The sequence below is a fragment of the Sitophilus oryzae genome, unplaced genomic scaffold (genome assembly GCF_002938485.1).
Source record: "Sitophilus oryzae breed Bouriz unplaced genomic scaffold, Soryzae_2.0 scaffold_172_pilon_pilon, whole genome shotgun sequence".
Lineage (NCBI taxonomy): Eukaryota > Metazoa > Arthropoda > Insecta > Coleoptera > Curculionidae > Sitophilus > Sitophilus oryzae.
Window position 1 is genome coordinate 5,835,733 of NW_022146424.1, and position 22,903 is coordinate 5,858,635.

A 22,903-nucleotide genomic window follows, 5' to 3' on the forward strand; every position below is an offset into this window, starting at 1 on the left:
CTAAGAAAAAAATTTCATATGAATTCTTTAACGTCTTAACTTCTGAGATACAGGGTAAAAAAAGGGTAAAATAGAGAAATTTACCACCCTGTATCTGAAAAGTTAAGGATGTTTAAGACATATATTCATATGAAGTTTTTCTCTTAGAATATGTCCAAGAATCAACTCCTTAAATATTAGCATGTCATTAAGGAACACCCTGTATACACAAATATATTTCAGCAACCCAGATAAACCTATTCCAAAACACCAAAACCTTTCAGGTGCTCGTTACCTTCAAATTCTCAAAGAGTTTCGGCGTTACGTTAGTAATTTAAAATCTGCAAATAATAATTAAATACTGCGAAATTGTTCCAACTCGAGGCTTATTATTTGCAATATCAACAAAGTACAGTTAAAACCTCGGCGACAACGATTGGTGTGGATAAAAAAACTAACCAAACGGCCTTTGTCCAGTTACCAGCTCCCCGTCACATTTTTGCTTTTGCTCGCACATATTAGATAACCAGCCCACTTCGCTCGCATTTAGATTGGCTCGTTTTTGAATCAAATTAATAATTGTGCCTTTATACTTTTACATAAATCGTTGCTATTAAGTGGAACTGTTTCATAACAAGCGCCAAGCGAAATGCAGACAAGTAATAGTTTTTGTCTGTTTTAATGTAAGAACATTTAATTTTAGAATTTCAAGAAAAAACACTCTTTTTGCACCATGCTTATATTTTGTATATTATTATCTCCTTCTTCTTCTTCTTCTTGAAATGCCTCTTCTCAGCGAAGTTTGGGGATAACCACAGCGAAGTCTTGTCATCTTTCTGCTCTTCTAACGAGTGTTTGAACACTCGTCAAACAGCATTATATATTATTATGCATTTTTATATACTACCATACTTTCCTACAGGCAGAAATCTACGTTATCGAAAAATGCGTACAATTTATCATGATAAAAACTACCGGAAACAAGAAATATCGATTTTGTTAGCCTTTAGAATTTAGAATGAGTGGGAGGGGGGTTAATCACTTCGACCTTACAGATCCATTGTGTCCCCCTTTCTTGAATCATAACTCATCATACAGTCCCAGGGCTTTGACAAAAGCCAGTATCTGGGACGGTTTTATAGAGGGTAGTTCTCCATCTCCAATATCAGTCGTACCAAAATTCATGGCACGAATGGTTGTCGTCTCGGCGCACTCAGTGATGAGGTGTACTGGTGTTTCCCCATCTTCCCCACAGAATCTGCATTTGCCGTTTCTTCTTAGTTTCAATCTACTGAGGTGTTCATTGAGGAGACAGTGTCCTGTTAAAACCCCGTGACAATCGAAGATTGTTCTTACTCAGACCCAGGAAGATCTGTAATTTTTCTTGATCATAAGCCCTCAGAAACTTCTTCGAGTGTCTTAGACCATTGCAAGATTTCCATTCCAGGTTGCGGATGGAATCTTCCAAGTTCTTGAGTTCCGCCTTGAGTTGGTTACCACTTGGAAAGCAGAACGGTTCTGGTCCAGTTAGTGGAGTGTTAGCTCCTTTCCTAGCTAGATTATTTGCTTTTTCATTGCCTTCTATCCCTTGGTGAGCAGGCACCCAGAGTAGGAGGACTTTGTTTTCTTTGCCTAATTTATTCAGCTTCTCTATGCATTCTTTGACCAATTTCGAATTGATCGATACTGAGTTGATCGCTTTTAACGCTGCTTGACTATCAGACAAGATGGCTGTTTCTTGTTTCCGATAGTTGCTATCTAAGATAAGTTGTACGCATCTTTCGATAGCGTAGATTTCTGCCTGTAGGATACTAGGGTAAGTGCCCATTGGTTCGGAGTATTTAGCTCTCGGTCCAAACACTCCGATCCCTGTTCCCGTATTGGTTTTGGAAGCATCAGTATACCAAGTTATGGTATGGTCTTTTAACTGCTGGGCAAGCGTTTCGCTCTTCCAATCCTTCTTATTGCTCAATACTACATTGACATGTTTGTCAAAGTTGTACGTTCTTGGCATATCGTCCACTGGGAGTTGCATGAGTTGTATTTCCTTTTTGAGGGTGTTCCAAGCCCCTGATCTGACAATTCTCCCAGTACTAATTCCGTTAGTGACCATTCTAATCATTGTCGCATTGGCATATCTACCAATGACAATGTGCAGTGGTGTTAGATCTAGAATGACCTCCAATGCTGCTGTTGGACAGGTTCTCATGGCTCCTGTGATGCAAACACATGCTAGTCTCTGGACTCCTTTGTTAGCCTTAAAAGTGATCAACTCAGTAGCCAGTGTAGGCCGGTAGCCTACATTGGCTACTGAGTTGATCACTACAATCGAGTTGATCACTACACATCAATTCGAAGTTGATCAAAGAATTCATAGAAGCTGAACAAAATAGGCAAAGAAAAGTCCTCCTACTCTGTGTACCAACCCACCAAGGAATACAAGGTAATGAAAAAGCAAACTATCTAGCTATAAATGAAGCAAACTCTCCACGAACTGGACCAGAACCGTTCTGCTTTCCAACACTTAAAGCAGAAATCAAGAACCTGGAAGACTCCATCCGTAACCTGGAATTGGAATCCTCCAACGGTCCAAGTCACTCGAAGAAATTTCTCGAGGACCCGAGAAAAATCAAATATATATATTTTTTTAATTTAAGTAAGAACAATCTTCGGATTGTCATCGTTTTTTTTTACTGTCACTGTTTCCTCAATAGATTGAACCTAAGAAACAATGGCGAATGCAGATTCTGTAGGGAAAATGGGGAAACAACAAAACACCTCATCACTGATTGCGTCGAGACGACAACATTCGGGATAGAAATCTAAAATCTGGAAAACCATCTCAGATACTGGTTTTTGACAAAACCTTGACACTTTATGAGGAGTAATAACTCAAGGAAGGGGGGTAATCTCATTACATAATAACTTCTTCTTCTTCCTCTTATGACGCATTCTCACGACTCGTGTACTTGACAAACATTTGTAATTGGTATACAGAGTATGCATGGTGCGTCGGGCATCTATACAGAATTTGTTATTTGTTATAGGAACTACGACGCATTCTCGCCAGACCCTGTATGCCAATAAAAAATACCAATGCCAAGTAGATGAGTCGTGTGAATGCGCCATTAAGCTCCATACTCACTATGCGCTGATGCGGTAATCAATGCGACGTTCGGCGGAATGTCGGTTTTTAAAAAACATTTGAGTATGGCTATGGCTACGGGCTTGGGAAAATACTTGCCCTTCTCTCTTTGTTCTGTGCATCTTACAGTATACTCTGTTTTTTTTTCTCAGGTAAGATTTCGACAGACGATGACAGAAGAAAAACAGATGACGTCCCATACCAATCTATTTATTTTACTAAAAAAAGTTTCTAATAATTTTTAAGTTATCTATGGATGGGTTTAAATATAAATCCGTCATACGTCGTGTCTTGTTGTTTTTAACCAGTTTTATTGGTTTATTTAAAAAATGACAGATCGTATTTCAATTTTATTGGTTTGACGGAACGATGAACGACAAACGGACGCCAATGCGTATGAACTCGCCTTTAGATTTTTGTCATTTTTGACGCTTGTCAAAGTCTTGCCAAATTATAGGTTATAATTTTGTGTCAACTTTTGTTAAATATCCTGCGTTTTGGAAGATGATGCATTTTGATTCGTATTATTACGTGTGTTTTGTGTCTTTTTGAAGTCAAGTGGAGGAAAAAAATCGAGTGAAAATTAACTGTAGACCCAGAGCACAGTTTATGGTTAATATTCGCTGCCCAGGCAGAAAGTCTTATACACCAATGAAGTTGCCGTGGATAAAGTTTGTATACCATTCCGTCGTAGATAAGTGCATCTCGTATATGGTAGAAGGATCAAACAAAACACATACTAAAACTGAGTAGCTGTAAAATATCGACATCACACTATAGGTAAAAATAATGGATTTTAGTACTGCAGAAAAAATAATGTCAAAAGGTACTGGTTTAAAAAAAATTAAGATTAAAGTTAATTAATCAACCTTTAAGGTATAAAATTTGGTAGGTGTTATTATTAATAAAATAGTTTGTTTTATTTACCTATGTTGTTTTATTTATTCCTGTGGAATATTACAAATTTGTATTTACATGCCAAGTTATATTGATAAATATAATCATAAATGCGGGTAGTTTCATAAAGCTTGAAAGTAAATAATAGTTCTCTTTTATATTTTTTTGGTATGTAGTGTCTTGTTCTTGTTTGTTTTGTATTAACACATACCGTTTTTATTAAATAAAATAACTCGATTACATTTTTTCAGTTTTATACAGTTTTTTTCACAATATTTTGAAGTAAACACTTGTCATGTTGTCAATCAAATTTTAAATATTTCCTGCTATGCGTTCCAGTTGTACCAACTTATTTCTTTGTAAAATAAAATAAACTACTTTGAAATTAAAATGACAGACACATCTATCACTGTCAAGAATCTTCTCGTTGGACAGACTTTACTGAAAACATCAACTGCATTTTTCATACACACGAAAATCGGCACCAAAAACCAGGAACTGTCCAAATATTGGCCCCATATTAATTATAAATAAATTCGTAAATAGGTTTTTTAAAAGTCTACCTCAATCTACCTATGACTGGGTATTCATCCAAATTTAAAAAGGATGCCTAATTTAAACAATTTTGGACAAGCCGATTTTAAGTGATTTAAGAAAAACTGCATCTATTTTTAAATTAAAACTGAACACGTAACAATGCAAAACCAGACAAATGCTAAAGTACCGGGTGGCCATCAACTAAGAATGGACGCCGGCTGTATCTCAGAAACTACTTATCGTATAACTTTGGGAAAACAATTCTAATATGTAAATCGACCAAGAGAAATCGCTGGAAATTATTTTCAAGTTCGAAAAATGCCCGCTAGGGGGCGTTTCTCTAATAGCCAATCAGAAAACAGGATTTTTCTCAAAAATATGCAGGTGAACAGGTATTTTAAATATTACTGTTGTAGTCATCGAGAAATTTGTAATTTTTTTGATATAGAGTATTTTGCTCTATCTCATAAAATAAAGTGGTGGGGGAAGGTTAAACTTGCTTTTATTAAAATAAGGATAACTCTGGTTTGAGTTATGCGATTTAAACAAACTAGGGCTCGATTAAAAGAGCTTTTCTTCCTTAATGATCTCCAGTATAAATTTTGTTTCCACAATTTTTTTCGTGGTAGCTAGAGGGCGCTGTTTGACTTCATAACAGATATTGCACTTTTACGTAAAAAAATTAAATAGGAGGCTATATTTCTCTTTGCACAGCCATAGACTTAGCTGTATAATTGACAGGGAAGCCAATATTTGGACAGTTCAAAATTTGCGTGGGATTTCCTCTGTTTCCAATGTCAATATACCTCCCGGTAGAACAAAATTCCAGACTTTCCTAAATTATGTTTTGTTATTTATATTAAAATTATTTTAAGCATTCAAACATGACTGTTCATTATTTTTTTTTAATTAAATATGATGTATTCGTAGAAAGTAACCCATTCGGATATTCATATTTACGGAATAACAGTTTGTTTACTGTTCCTGCCGCAGTGTGCCGAAAAGTACCATAAAAATAAAAGTGGTACGTCCGCTTTTGCGTAAACTCGTTTCTTTGCCGAGAACAAAATTGGAAGTCAATGGCATTGACCTTGTTTGGCGAGAAAAGTATCACACTTCCGCAAAGTGACGTAGAAACTGGTCAATTTTAATACTTTTAAAATTATTATAACCAAAATTAAATAGCGTATTTTTATATTTTTCTCATAGACAACTCTGTCTATCGAAGCGTTAAAATTTGCGATGTAATTGTTGTATAACGATTTTTTTATTGTTAGTTTCAAATGGTGTTTTTGTTTTCACTACTATCCTACTTTATGAAGGAATTAGATGATTTGACAAAGTAGTTTTTTCATGATTTTTCAGCATTCTTCTACATTTCTTATTATACAGGAATCAGTATCAATTTCGTTTTGATTGCCTTCGGTAAAATCTTTCTGGGTTTGCGAAAATACGTTTTTCGACCTTATCAATATCCTGTGTGTCAATTGTACCAGGTTAAGTACCCTGAACGCGTGTAGAAATCGATTATATATCGTTTAATTGATATACACGCATCACCACGTCAATACAAGAGGCCGTATTAAGATTCGGGGCCAAATTCAATCCAATTCGACAATGACTCAACAAATGTATACAGTATTTTATTGGTATAAACTTGTATCACAATCTATTCGCAACCAGCTTGTCAACTTACTTATTATTTGCATAGAGATCTGCCAATCTGTTATAGATTTTTAAATACTTTTATATTTTCAGGATTTCTTGAAAAAATATTTGAAAACTTGTACTTTTTTGTCTTTTTTTTTTTTTAGTTAAAAAACATAATTTCTTGATTATATGGCAACTTAAGATTAGATTTACCAGAAAGAACATCTAGAAAAGATCCAGCGGTTGGTTCTCATAATTTAAGCAAAAAAAAATTTCATAATTTTCAAAGTAAAATAACTGATTTATTTTCGAGTTATTTGAAAAACGGTAAAGAGAAAATATGTTTCTCTTATCGAGATCTACAAGCCCTGAAAATATTTGCACTTATTTAGGACTCACCCTGTATATTGATTGATTTTCCTTTGCCCAAATTATGAAATACGAGAGCGAGAGATATTAATATTATATGTTATAACAATAAGAAATGTGTTTTATGTGAAAGAATTGCCATATTGTATGTAAAACAAAAAATGTCCGAGATATTTAGAACCGTATCATTTGTCCATTATAAAAGTTATAAAATTGTTATAACAAAAACTTCAGATTTCTCATATCTCTGTAGTCGTATTTACTCTTTCTCATATCTCTGTAGTTACATATTGCCGTATGATCGAAAAAAAACGGCGTCAGCGATGGCTATGAAATGAAGATCGCTGTCATTTTATATGTAAATTTACATGGGAAATGTCATCGATCGTCATTTCACAGCCAACTGGACGCCGTTTTTTTTTCGGTCATATGGTACAATATACATACATATTTCTGACAGTTTAAATAATTTATGCTGTTATAGTTATCAAACTTATCAATGTCATAAAAATAATGATTCCTATTGATTTGGCGTCATAGTCACGCAGACAAAAGAAAAAGCATACTACGCTTTCTTTATTGATATTCATCGAGCGTTACGACCCTTGGATTTCATCGTTGTTATAAAAGAAAAAATATAATGGCAATGATTTCATAAAGAATTAAGGAAATACATAGAAAAAAAACACACAAAGTCTTTATATATTTATAAAATATATATATAAATTATAAAAATGACATCTATATTCAATTCAGGTGGTATAGGTTGAGTTTATTCCGGCACGCTGTCATTTTATATGGGAAATGTCATCGATCGTCATTTCGTAGCCAACTTGACGCCGTTTTTATTTCGATGAACGATATATATAGAAAAGTCGTAGAATGAAAAAGTCGTAGTTAGCAAAAACTAATTAATAATTATATTGTAAAAGTGCATAAGTTATGTAGAAGCATAATATAATTTAATATAAATTATTTTAAGATATATATAATATGATTTTACATTTTGTTATGGTGAATTAAATAAATGTTATTTAAAATTTAATTTACATTTACTTTTTTTAATTTATTTTATGTACATTGGTCAGAGATAATAGACTATCATTATGTCTGGGTAGATATATCCAAAACTATTAAAGATGCAGTAATTTTTTGCAATATTAAAAATACGAATTTTTACTTGCAAGCTTGAGTAATTACTTTGTATTTTATTTTGAAGATCCATATCAGTGTACTTCCTTTTAACATATACATAATATTAATTTTACATACTCTTTCATTGTTTCATTTTTTTTTAAATTAAAGTACTTTAAATTATTCGCCAAAAAAATATCTACCTATATTTGATATCAATTAAATTTTTAGTTACATAATCGAAGGCACGATTTTTAAATTCATTGTTGCCAACCATGGACATATTCAGCGCCGAGCTGACTAACTGGATTTTAAATTTAGCGCTGGGGATTCAGGTGGTAACTCTGCGCTCTGCTGTAAAAAATGTCAAGTTGCCGTATTTATTTATTTATTTCCTGACATTGTCATTCGTTTTGACACTTCAGTTTTGTATTACGAGTTTTCGGTTTAAATACACACACCGGAAAAGTCTAGGGATATTACAATTTTATCGAGCCATGTTATTTGCATTTCTGATATAATAAAATTAAAATAAACAAATAGTTTACAGGACGTATTGGACATAAAAATGCGAAATTTACCGAATTTTTCAAATTTACCTTGATTTTTATTGAACTCAAAAAAATACACACATTTTTTTATTCTAAACTGCGAATTAAAAAAAAAGATAAAACCATTTTTATTTGATAAAGGGTATGGCCTCCTCTACTGTTCATTACAACCCTACATCATCTCTCCATGCTCCTGATCAGGTTGTCGATCTCTTCTTGAGGTAGAGCCTGCCACGCTGCATTCACAGCCCGAACCAGATCCCTACGAGTTTCACGAGGCATACCCATTCTCAAAATTCTTCTTTGGACCGCGTCCCATACGTGCTCGATGGGGTTGAGGTCAGGAGATTGTGCCGGCCAGGGTACGATGTTTAATTGATGAGCATTGATAAACTCACTTACCACTCTGGCTGTATGAGGCCGTGCATTGTCATGCATGAGAATGAAGTTTCTCCCAAAATCATTGGCATATGGTAACACGACAGGCTCAAGAATTAAATCACGATATGTGATTCCTGTTAGAAACCTTTCAAGAAAAACGAGATCGGTTTTTCAGCCTAACTGGACTCCTCCCCAGACCATAACTGTTCCACCTTGATAAGGGTACACTTCCTGAACATGATCCAACCGAATAAGATTTCCCGGTTCTCTCCATACCCTTCTCGAATCCGGATGAATTCCAAAGCGTGACTCATCCGTGAAGAGAATATTGGCCCATTGATCATTCGACCACTGAACATGATCTTGAGCCCACAAATATCGTACCTCTCGATTTCCTCTCGTTAAGGGTTGAGCTCTCCAGGGGCGTCTGCTTCTTAAGTTGACCTCTCTTAATCTATTGCGAACAGTGTCAGGACTAACGGTTACATTATGTGTTTCCTGGAGAATTAAACTAAGCTCTGGTGCTGTAAGAGTCGGTCGGCGTCGAGCATTTAATTGAAAAATGATCTTGCTGAGGGGTAGTAATGCGATGTCGCCTTGTGTACCTTTCAGCAACATCACCACTTTCACGGTAGCGTGCACTTAATCGCGATATTACACTTTGCGTTGTATTTAATGCTCTAGCTACGTCGAGTTGGCGCATTCCAGCTTCAAGCATACCCATGGCCCTTAGCATTTTGTCTCTGTTAAGATGTCTACGCTCCATAATGTCGTTTAATACTAAACAGAGTTATTTGAATGAATTCTGGCCAGTTATCATAAAAACATAGCCAGTACAGGTTAAATTCGAACAATTGATGGTAGGTGCTTTGATTTGACAAAAAATGCACAAACACTTCTGCAAATATCCCAAATTTAGAAATAACTAGTGTGACTACTTCGTTTCAATCGAAGTAGAAAGAATCGGCCAAATATGTGGTTGTTTGTTCAAAACATTTATTTTTAACTTTAATAAAATGATATCCCTAGATTTTTCCGGTGTGTGTAAATAGTGTTGTGAACTTTAAGCTTAAAAATGTTTACTAGCAGACCTTGCAGTCGACCATTGTTCTTTTTAGGACCTGTTTTCGTGTGAAGAGTACAAGATAGCTTAATAGCCGCAAAAAGTTCATCGCAATTTTATTAGAATATTTTAAACGGAAAAGCGGTAGTAATGGCCCTTTATGTCTTTTAAGTGCTGTTAAGAAGGTGAGTTTTGTTGATGTAAATAATAACTGTTAATATATTTATAATTAATTTATTTTTATTTCCTAAAATATTTTGATTAAAAGAAAATATAAATGTGGGCAACGCTGTGCCGGTCAAGCTTAATCACGTGACTAAAAGTTTATTTGGTATGAACTTTTAACTCTATGGTATGAACTGTACTGAAATAACGCTTATTTTTTATCGGAAAAACGCTATAACGCAGGAACGTTATACCGTTCCTACGTTAAAAGCTTATTCCTATTAACGTAGGTACTAAAAAACAAAAAATGTTTAGATACTAAAATGTTTAATTAAGTTTTAATTATTCAATATATAAACCTCCCAGGTTTTATTGTTTTTTTAATAGAAATAATAACTAAAAAGAAAATGTATGTAATTATGGAGAACCTACTTTTAGTCTAGCTGCAAAGAGATTTCTTTTTTAGGTATATTTTATTTATCTCCTTATAAGTACATAAAATGGCAAATTAAATTAAAATTTTAATAATTATGCCTGCTTTTATTTCCATTCTATTAACTATTTACAGGTCAAGTTTTTGTCAAAATATAATGGGTCTCGCCAGTTAAAATTAGTGAATCATTGACTTTGCAGGCTTTCCAAGAACACTTTACAGCTCATTTTAAAGCTATTTCTGAAATATAAGTCACCATTATCATTGTAGCCATTGTAGTTACAATCAATGTTAAAATGAACAAAAAAATACAATAGCTGATGTTACTTCACCTACATAAACAAATCAGTTAGTTTTACTCTTGTATATGAAAGAGTTTTACTCTTAGGTTTTACTATACAGGATGAGTCTTAAATGCAATAAAGTGCAAATATTTTAGAGGTGGTATATTAAGAAGATCCGAGGAACAGGTTTATGAGCTTTTTTGTGAAATTAAAGTTCTAAAAATGTATTTTTCGAAAATTTAAAAAGTAGCACCATAAAAGTATTATCATGTTAAAAATACAACGATAAACTACCACTGGCATTGTAAAGAACTTCAAAGATGGCCATACGTCATTTTTACTCAACAATACTTTATAGAAAGAAAATAGTAATATTAAGAGAGAATACATCTATTCATATTTTCTATACATACTTACAGGGTGAGTCTTAAATAAGTGCGAATATTTTGAGGGGTACTATATTTCGACCACAGAAACACGTCTAGGAGATTTTTTTCGTAAAAAATTATTGAAAATTTTGAATATTTTTGGTTTTTAGGTAAAACACATAATTTCTTGATAATTTGACAACATACATAGGTAGTACATTAAATTTATAAGAAAGGAAACCCAGAAAAGATCAAGTGGTCCTCAAAATTTAAGCAAAAAATGTTTTTTTTAATTTTCAAAGTAAAATAACTCGGTTATTTTGGACTTTTTGATAAACGGTAAAGGGAAGATATGTTTCTTTTATCAAGATCTACCAGCCGTGAAAATATTTTCACTTATTTAAGGCTCATCCTGTATATTCTAATATTCACTTATACTTACTGAAAATTGCTTAGTTATTTTTATAAATCTTTAAATTCGATTAATAAATATGTCTATTAAAATTTACTCTTAAATACAATGTTTCCGTTATTATTTATGCGTGAAAACGAATATAGAAATCTGTTGTGGATAAATTCTCGAATTTTGCCCGTACTTTTCCTATGTCCTCGATATACAATCGACATTTCATGTACGACTATAGGGAAAAATGTGGCATGTCGACTGCGGGGGGGGGGGCGACTTTGGTTTACAATAAACAAATCGTGAGAGTCACCCAGAAAGAAAATGCACAATGTTCCCAGCAAAATAGACACATACAAGACTTTTATCGCAACTTATTTTCAGAACAATAGTTCCTAGGGTTGCCATTACGAAGGCAGGAGTATGGTCATTCAATTCAATTGTTCGTATAATGCAATGAATTTATGATTTAATTCGATTTCAAGAGAAATCACAGTTTTAAGAGTTACAGTTAAAGTAATCAGATATTTTAAAAATATCTGAAAAGTGCCCGCCGAAGGTTCCCCCAGTATAGTTTTTATTATTTCATTATAAAAGGATAGTTTTCAGATTTTTCCATATACTTGGTAGTATAAGACGGTATTACTTGCCAAATTTCATAGTTCAGGGTCAACGAAAAATACCCTATAAATTTTGATTCCTGTGGGAGTGTCAAAATGTAGTTTATTTGCGGCATAAACGGCCGTATCTTTTTTTAAGTTAACTTAGAAGTTTGATTTTTTCACTGCTTTAAGGGATTGCAGCCCTCAGTATATGCAGTGGCGGATACGGAGGGGGGGGGCATGCCCCCCCCCCCCTAAAATCTGTAAATTGGGTTAAATCTTAGGCTTTTGGGTTAAAAATGGCGCCCTAAAAAGCACATTCTACAGGGTGGTCCGAACTGTATTCCGGAAACTTTGGCAGCATATTCTGCAGATAAAAATAAGTAAAAAAGTTCGTATAAACGTATGTTCTAAAATGCTTAGTTTCAGAGATACAGGATGTAGAAGTTTCATTTTTATTTCGATTTTTTCCAAATAATTTTCTGAAGTAACGTCAATATTTGGATCAAAATTGGTGTCTGGGAGTTTTTTGACATGAGAAATTTAATTTTGATGTCAATATGACTCCTACTAGTAGAAGGCGCCACCTACATATTTTTTAACTGGTTTGAAGATTAATCAGTCAACAAAGAAGATTAAAAAGTCACAGGGATGTATATTTTTTCACTCGGTAGTTTTATACAGGTACGGACAAAAAGTTATTACGCTTCAAAACAGTTAAAACACATATAGGTGGCGCTCTCTACTAGTAGGAGTCATATTGACATCAAAATCAAATTTCTTATGTCAAAAAACTCCCAAACACTAATTTCCATCCAAGTATTGACGTTACTTCAGAAATTATTTAGAAAAAATCGAAATAAAAATGAAATTTCTACACCCTGTATCTCTGAAACTAAGCATTTTAGGACATACATTTATACGAACTTTTTTACGTATTTTTATCTGCAGAATGTGCTGCTGAAGTTTCCGGAATACAGTTAGGACCACCCTGTATATTACTTTTTATTTTGGGCCCCTCTTAAAATAAATTCCTGTATCCGCCCCTGAGTATATCGTTTTCGTTTCAACCCAATACCTCAACGTGTTACTGGGCTAAACGGTCCTGACAGAGAGACGAACAGACAGATTGACAACAAAGTCATCCTGTAAGAGTTCCGTTTTTTCTTTTGAGCTACGGAACCCTAAAAATGAAAATTATAAAAAAAAATGAAAAAATATTTCACTTAGTAACGGACTACCATCAGTTATTTTTGCCTCTACCTCGAGTAACAAAAAAAAAGTGTAAAATTAAAAAAAAAACGTTAATTTTTTAACAAATTAAATGTTATGAAATTATTCTTCTTAAAAATAGTAGCCGTATATCAAATCAAAATTAGGTTTGTAGAATGATGAATGTATGGGAGGGGAGATAATAACCGCGACCTTACAGATAATACATTGTGTGTCTCCCTTTCTTGAGTTATAACGAGTTATAACTCATCATACAGTCCCAGTGCTTTGACAAAAGCCAGTATCTGAGACGGCTTCAAAGAGGCTAGTGTTAGTCTTCATCTCCGATGTCAGACGTACCAAAATTTATAGCACGAATGTTGTGGTCTCGCCCACTCAGTGATGAGGTGTTCTGGTGTTTCCCTATTTTCCCCACAGAATTTGCATTCGCCGTTATTTCTTAGCTTCAATCTACTGAGGTGTTCGTTGAGGAGACAGTGTTTTATTAAAAAATCCGTGACAATCTGAAGATTGTCCTTTCTTAAATCAACGAATTCTTTGATTTTTCTCGGTCGTAAATTCTGAGAAATTTCTTCGAGTTGGAAGATTCCCATTCCAGGTTATGGTGTCTTTTCCAGGTTCTTGAGTTCCGCTTTAAGTTGGTTTCCACTTGGGAAGCAGAACGGTTCTGATCCAGTTCCAGAGTGTTCGCTTCTTTTCTAGCTAAATCGTTTGCTTGTTCATTGTCCTCTATCATTTGGTGAGCTGGCACCTAGATTAGGGGAACTTTATTTTCTTTGTATAATTTGTTCAGCTTTTCTAAGCATTCTTTGGCCAACTTCGATTTGATGGTTACTGAGTTAATCGCTTTAAGTGCTGCTTAACTATCGGATAAGATGGCTATTTCCTGTTTCCGATAGTTCCTATCTAAGAAAAGTTGTACACATCTTTTGATAGCGTATATTTCTGCATGAAGGATGCTGGGGTAGCCTATGGGTTCGGAGTATTTAGTTTTCGGTCCAAATACTCCTAAGACTGTATTATAGGTTCGCCATCAGTGTTATAAGATATTAACAATTTCTTTGTTATGTGATTTAAATTTATTTCTTTTATTGTTTAATTTTAGTGAAAGGACTAATTGTAAGTAAAATAAGGATAAAAGAGGGCAATTGGAGATACCTTTTGTTTCATTTTTGGAGATAATTGATTCGAAAACCTTCCATTTTCTACACTTTCATAAACAAATACAACAGTTGATTAGGAAATAAATGTCCAAAAAGAACGAGCGATCCGATGGCGGAAAAGATCGATTATTTTTGCGGCTTGCTCGTATAATTATTCTGATTACTTCTTAAAAATAGTAATCCGATTTCTGGGCAACTAAGAAAATTAGTTTTTTGCATAGCAAAGCGTTTTTTTTTCAAGAGATGTCTTAATACAAGTCTTTATTTAAAAAAAAAGAAATTTATTAATGCCCGGTTAAAAATTCAATAATAAATGAGACGGTTAAAACAAAGTAACAGTTTTGTTTAACTAGAAATAAATTGGTAAAAAACTCAACAAATCGTGGTAAACACTGCATTCTGATTTTTATTTAAAATATTCTTGACTCTTAAGATATATTTTTTTATTTAATCACTATTCCATGGACAAAATGTTAAAAAAATGTTAAAGCATTCAGAAAAACATAGACACTGCAAATTTCATTCAAATCGGAATTAAGATTGATAAAATAACTTAAAAATATGTTTATTTTGATACCCTCTACCGGACAAACAAAGCACTTTTGTATAGAGGTGAATTGTGTCCAATGAACTTATTTTGATTCCACATCGCAATCACAGTTTTGCTTATCTCTAATTAAAAGAATAAGAGGATGATACGTCTATTGTGAGGATTGATACGTCTATGTCTTCTTGTAAGCTTATAGAATGTGGTGTCCTTCAGAGTTCAGTACTTGACCCTATTTTGTTTCTAGTGTTTATTAACGACATTGCAAATCTAGACATTAGCGGTAAAATCTGCCTCTTTGCGGACGATACTAGTTTCACTTGGAGCGGCCCAGATGTTACGGCACTATAATATAATACCCTTGATTATAGATTAATACTATATCCAGTGACGCGATCTAATCTCCTATGCCTCAACCTATCAAAAATTAAAGTTTTGTCATATAAAAGTACTATACCAAACTTTTGTACTTAATAACACCACTACTGACGTGAAATTCTTAGGACTTGTTGTAGACAACTCGTTAAAATGGGACTTACACATCGAAGCTTTATCAAAGAAACTAAGCGCTGCCTGTTTTGCGCTCAGATCAGTTTCTAAGGAACTTAACTTATCAACCTCTAGAATAGTCTATTATAATCTTTTTGAGTCACATCTTCGTTATGCCCTTCCATTCTGGGGTACTTGCTGCGCAACAAAATTTGATCGTACATATTTTCAAACTTCAAAAGAGTTCGATATTTATTGGGACTGAACAGTAGAACTGACTGCTATAATTTCTTTAAAAATTTTAAAATACTGACTCTTCCTTCTTTATTCATTTTTGAATCCGTTTGCTTAATCCGCAAGCACATATCTGCTATTCCCGAAGGGCTATCTTACAACTATCCACTTAGGAATGCGGAGCACGATATTTATCTGCCAACCCCGAGCTCAGAACTAGTTAAATGGTCAATATTGTAAAATGCCAAAAAAATGTACAATCATCTGCCTTTGAATATCAAGTCGCTTTCGATCTTTCCCGCATTTCGCAAAGCTCTGAAATCATACTTACTGGAGAGAGCCCTATATGCGGTAAACGACTTTTTTTTGAAGTTTAATCATGAACAGTTTTGAATTTTAAAATTTTGATCATCTCACACACTGGTTTAGTATTTAATATTTTATAACTCTTAAATGATTATATCCATTTACAACTTTCCTATTGTAAAAGTTTATCGACACGCATTTTTTGTGTTCTGCAATGTTCATGTATGTTCTATTTGAAATTTTAATGACGTAATTTTTTTTGAATTGTATGATATTTTTTATTATTTGTATATTTTTTGTGCTTTTGTTTGTTTTGTAAATGCTTTGTCGATGAAGCTATTTTGGTTTTTTGTACAATAAAGCTTTATTTATTATTATTATTATTACAAGAAAATCATTAAATTTATAAATTAAAATATCACTAAAAGTGACAAAAAACATTTTTATAAGTAAGTATTAAAATTCAACAAGCTTCAGAATATAGAATACACTTTTACAAGTGAACAAAATTTAAAATTGCTTTCTATTATTATTACAGAGAAATAAATCATTTATTATTTATCCTAAGGCAAACACTATTATTGTTTTACAGCTGCAGCAATTTTTTTTGTGTAACTGAAAAACACTGCACTGTCTTTTTAGCATATGGCGACCATAAAGTCAAAGATTAAATGTTTGGATAACAAAGTAAAATTGTATGCACTTTTAATATAATTATTACTTGAGGAAACAATAAAAATATAACGGTAGACGGTCAGAATAAAAATAATTTAATTTTATAGATAAATGGGGACATGGATATTAATTATAAGTTTTCTAAAATATTAAAATATGCATAGCAATAACATAAACTAGAATGGAAATTTATTTCCATAGAAGGAGTGACAAATAACGGTGTTATTGATGATTTCTAAAAATACATAGATATTTTGTATAATAAAATTATTGATTATTATTGTCACAGAAAATAAATGTAGATATACCAAAAAAAATCGGTACAACTCATAACATAAACAAATCTATTTTATATACCGGGTGCGTCTCAAAAGTGGCTCACCTCTATAACTTTTTTATTTTTTTAGATAAAAAATCGAGATTTGGTATATTAGTATATGACATAAATTAGAATTGATTGGCGTATTCAATTGTTTACGGTTACTTCCTGTTTCACCGGAAATGACTCCAACTTTTGATTTTTAAATGGCACCCTCAGTATTTTGTTACATTATTCGATAGAATATGACATTCTGAATAGAATGACATATCATATGTCAATTTTTGACATTAACAAATATGGTTTATTTGTTTGAAATTGCAACATGGCGGTTCATAACGACAATTTGACTCGAAATACCAAGTGTGTGGTACCTAATTATTCGTAAAAAAATGCTTTTCCCAAATATATGCTAATGAGTCACCCTAGGTCCATTTGAAAAAATTAAGATATGATTAAAAATATGATCTGGGCATCTTTTAACTGGCCAGGACAAGACAGTAAAAACATTAGACGATCAAATGTATTTTTCTAAGGATCCTTGATAAAAAATTACTGTTTTTAACACAGTAATGGCACTTTAATTGAAATTTAAAATGCAATTTTATTTTAAGCGAAAATGTCAAAAGTTGACATATTATATGTTATTCTATTCAGTGTGTCATTTTCTATCAAATAATGTAAAAAATACCGAGGGTGTCATTTAAAAATCAAAAATTGTAGTCATTTCCGGTGAAACAGGAATTGGCCGAAAAGAATTAAATACAATCTCGTTTTTTTATCTGAAAAAATAAAAAGTTATAAGGGTGAGCCACTTTTGAAACGCACCCGGTATAGATAAGGTATAAAAAATAGTATACCAAACTTCAGTGGGTGATATTACAAATAAAAATAAAACAAAAATTGCTATACAGGGTGTTTTAAAGAAATATACCATCTTTAGTGAGGAGATTCCTCACGTAAAAATAAGATTTATTTTTTATATCAACATAGGTCCGACATTGTTTTATTTCTTAAAAACAGGGGGGTTAAAGTCTTCATATTTTTTCAATTTATTATAATTTTCTTAAATAAATAATATGAAAAAAGTTCCTATACAAGGGTACATTTTCCGAAGAAGTTACAGCCCTTGAAAGGATAGATAAAATAAGTAATATATTTTTTAATAAAGTTTTAACATCCTAACGTTTTAAGTTTTTATTATTTTTTGATCAGAAATTATCTATTGAAATTTGGCCATTAGGTATTCACTTTTTTAACACCCTGTATACTTTATATTTTTCTTTATACAGAACGTAATATTTTTTAACTATCCATTGCCATTATTTTGCATATTATCTTCTTATAAAACTGTCAACTTTCCCATGAAGAATAAATTTAAATGGTCGGAAAATCAATAAAATGGTCTCAATGACTTTCTCCAATTGTTTACACTCGTATTCCAAACACGTCCAACTAAAATAACTGTTATCGTGTAGTTCATTTTGATGATTTTTTGATCAATGATTGATACACCTAGTAATTGATTTGTCCGACTAGTATACAGGATGTCAAAGAATAAGTACAAAAAAATCAGAAGGTACCTGTGTTTCTTTTTTAAATAAAATCTTCGTTCTAGCTTTGTAATTTTTTTGCAGTGTTTCTTCTTTCCTCAATTCCTCATTTATGTAACCGTTTTTAAAAATGGGCATTAATATGGTAATTTTAGTTAACCCACTACAGGGTGAGTCTAAAATAAGTGCAAATATTTTTATGGGTAGTCTGTTTCGACCCCAATCGCAAGTCTATGAAGGTTTTTTCGCGACAAAATAAATTGAATATTTCGAATCTTTTGAAAAAAAAATTGGATTTTTTTAAATTTTTAGTTAAGAAATAAAATTATACATCAATTAATTATAATGAAACAGCAATTATTACGAAAAATTGATTATTATTGTTATAGCTATTTGTTAAATAATATCGAAAAAGCTATATAGTTCAAAGCACAGCTTATTAAGTACCAGCTCAACCAGCTGGCCTTCTTCGCTTGTTTTTGAGTATCCAGGTTTTTCCTGCCGCTGTGATGTGCTCGTGCACATGCTAGCAGTCAGAGCACCAGGTATTTTTGATAAAGTCAGTCCCACACGATGTGGCAAACACCTTTCAACGTTGAACACATGAACATTTGCAACATCGTGTGGGAGACACACTTGTCAATTGCAGTGTTATCGAAACCTGTGTTGGACGCATCACGTAGGACCGGCTGAAACATAGCTTCAATGGAAGTCAGAATTCGACTTCGTTACATAAGATTAAGCGAATAATTATGTATATTTAGCAAAATATTGTAAGTCATCAGGCTGACAAATGAATAGGCTGTGGTTCAAGGCAAAGGACTAAGGACTAATATTAAGAGAAAAGGATTGAAAAAAATATAATTATGAAATCATAATATAACATGCATTATTGACGACAATAGTATTACACTTCCCAATGTTCACTCAGTAATGAATAAAATTACAGACTTCTGTTACAAGACAATTACAAGATTCTTGTCTGTAAGTAACGCAGTAAGTAACGTAGTTATATTTAAAAATAATTTAATTACTAATTAACGCTTTTTTTCTTTGAAAGAATGTAGATACGAATATGAAGAACTTTATTTTAATAATTTTCTGATGTTTTCTTTAACAGTAAATAACACAAACCCGTTATTTTAAGCTGTTATTTTAAATTAAAACAGTTTCTATTCTTTTTCAGAAATAATAATTTTAACACTAGAATTTCCTGGAACAAATCTGTATAGCAGCATGTATACCGGGTGCTTCAAATTCCACTCTAGCAATTGTTTTCTAGCACTAGTTTAAATTGGGATAAAGTTGCCTGTCGATGAGTCCAATAATAATTCGAAGTAACTAAAGGCCCGTTCTCAGAACTTCATTATGTCGCTGTCTACATTGGTTGACTTTTCAAACAACCAATGAGAATTGTTTAAATTTAAAATTGATAGCTATTTGAATTTGATTGGTTCTTTTGACGTGTCGCTGGCGACACTACGAAGTTCTGAGAACTTCTGTGCTTTAAGGTCGTGTAATTTCCAGAATTATGGCGAAAAAACTGACATTTCCAGATACCTTTCATATTTTTTACAAGCAAATTTTGACAGTTAGAAAAAATATGTATTGTTTATATGTTGTCTGTGATAAGAACCTAAATTTGTTATTTCTTTTTTTAAAAGCTTATTATGACCTCCAATGATACTTACCCAACAAAATGTTGCTTGTTTTTTTATACAAATAACAAAAGTGATCCGTATACTAATATCCCCCAACACATTGCCTCTTATGGGAGTAGTTTATAATATACAGGATGATCCGAACTGTATTCCGGAAACTTCGGCAGCATATTCTGCAGATAAAAATAAGTAAAAAAGTATAAATGTATGTTCTAAAATACTACTTAGTTTCGGAGATACAGGGTGTAGAAGTTTCATTTTTATTTCGATTTTTTCCAAATAATTTCTGAAGTTACGTCAATATTTGGATGAAAATTGATATCTGGGAGTTTTTTGGCATAAGAATTTTGATTTTGATGTCAGTATGACTCCTACTTGTAGAGGGCGTCACCTACATATTTTTAACTGGGATGAAGAATAATAAGTTTTTGTCCTGTATAAAACTACTAAGTAAAAAAATATTTAATATAATTTTTAATTTTTTTTAATTAATCATACATTTTTCTTCGAAAAAATGATGATAAAACAGTTTCAGTTGAACTTTTGGCAAAAAATAACATTCCAAATTTATGATTTTTGTCTAATAACTATTTTACTTATTTTTATCTGCAGAATATGCTGCCGAAGTATCCGAAATATAGTTCGGACTACCCTGTATAGATACATTTTTGAGCAAGTCAGCATTCTATTTGGGAGGTCATAAGCTTCTAAAAATGAATTAAAAAATCTAGGGGTCCGTATTTAAAAAAATAATATTGATGATGGTCGTAGAAAAACGAAAATTCTTAAGTGAGTTTTGATGTCACCAATAATTGAAGCTATATAAAAAAGTTACTTTGAGAATGTATTCTGTAGATTTTTTCTAAATGATAAAATACCCTCGCAAAGAAATAAAAACCAAAACAGGAAATTTTAAGTTTATGTGATATTTCCGGAGATATTCCAGTTTCTGAGCATATTACTGTAAAAGAAATTATATCGCTAAAATGAGTTTTCTTCTAAACTCTTTTGTTTAGAACCATAACTATAAACAATAAACTAAAAAAATTCGAGAAAATACATATTTTATAAACTTACCGCACGATTATAATGGTTTATTCCATACACTAATTGCGATAGATTCCTTTTGCGTTAAAAAGACGTTTTTGACCGTTAAAAAACATCAACAAAGCTCGCAAAGATCGAGGTATCCGCGCGAATCCGGCGACCGGAAACAGAAGACAATCGACAGCGGTGCACGCACCCAAACCGACCACTTCGATGCCGAAGTAGGTGATTAACTCTTCGGCTAGGCTCCATACGTTCTCTATAGCGAACTCTGCAAGAGAAAATGTACCACCACCGCTTGGTTTAAGAGGTCCAATCCACCAAACGCTTAACTAAGTTTACCAAAAATATCATCATATTGAGGTATATTTTACAGTTAATTATATGTTGATGTCCCTTTTGAATATTCCTCCTTTGTGTTCTTACAGGTATGATCCTAAAGGACCTCAACTGCTACCAGGAATCGATTCGTTCTATTTTAAAAACGACAAGAGTAGCTGGTATGGGGTTTGAACCAGGATGAGGCAGGATTATTGCAGCAAAAGCAGGAACTTGTTTCAGCCATCCTGCTTTTGTTGTGTTGCTATGTGTGACGTCACCAATCAGACTTAAACTTGCTGTATCTTAAAAACAGCAAGTGTTGCTGGGATGAAATTTAGAGCAGGATCCCATACAGGACATCAAATCACATTTACGATGTATTTACATTATTAGATGTAGACACAGGGTGACACAATTCCCCCGATGTAAATATGCTACGTTTACACATTGTAGTTCAACACGTATGCACAAAGGTTAAACGTCCGCCTCACAATGTAGCCACAGTACAGCATTTACGTGTATACAAAGTAAGGGATACACAGTGTGCCGTAGGACACACAGTGCTTGTGTATTACGTTTAAACTATGTTTACACATTGCAATTGTGACTAACGCGTGTATACGTATGTATTTTGCTTCGTATATACATCTTGTGCTAGATAAAACTACTTCTTATGAACGAATTTAGGAAATAATACAAGTTTTGATGTCTAACTTTTCGTTCTTTTTAAGAAATATTTATTCAATGATACCAATTATATCTTTTTAGAACGAAAAATAGGAATGCAAAACTTTGTATTTTCCAAAAGTATCTCGATCGTAAGTTCAAGAGAAGTAGCCTTAAAATTGTTCCATTTTTGTTTTGTATTAAATGTACCATTTTTCTTCCATAAAATGGATTAAGTGATTAAAAAATAAAATTCTTATATTTCTTTATATCATGGAACGCAATAGCGCCAATAACACAATAATAATAATTATTTACACTGCAGAAACCAGAAGTAAGAAAACACTGTAAAAGAACAGAATTTGTATCAAACTGTATTAAAAATATAAGTACCTAGTATAACAACATACTAAAATGGTAAACACTGGTATATCGCCACGATTTGGTGGACCTCGTTTAGTCATTTTTTTCTCCTCTTTTCCCTCCAAGCTGTTGGTTTATTAGCATACTCGTTCATCGAGCACTCTGTTGGACTCTGTTGTATTTTATTTCCAGATTAACAATCTCACCCTTAAATTTTATATGAAACTGATCACTGAATATTAAACATATCTATATATTGATCCATCAATAACTTACCGAATATCAGTGTAAGAAGTTCTTTGAAGTGCTTAAATCTTTCTTTCTCTGGTCCATTTAGATTTTTATTATTTCCAAATTAAAAAAAA

General features: G+C 32.7%; 1 protein-coding gene across 1 annotated transcript in view; it reads right to left on the minus strand.

Annotated features, from left to right (window-relative positions):
* Nucleotides 1-21,403, minus strand: part of LOC115881729 — a 39,120-nt gene extending 17,717 nt beyond the window's left edge. Inside the window, exon 1 of the mRNA XM_030899345.1 lies at nucleotides 21,219-21,403. The gene's annotated coding sequence lies outside the window, so the exon portion shown is untranslated. The remainder of the gene's footprint in view (nucleotides 1-21,218) is intronic.
* Between the last annotated feature and the right edge of the window lie 1,500 nt (nucleotides 21,404-22,903).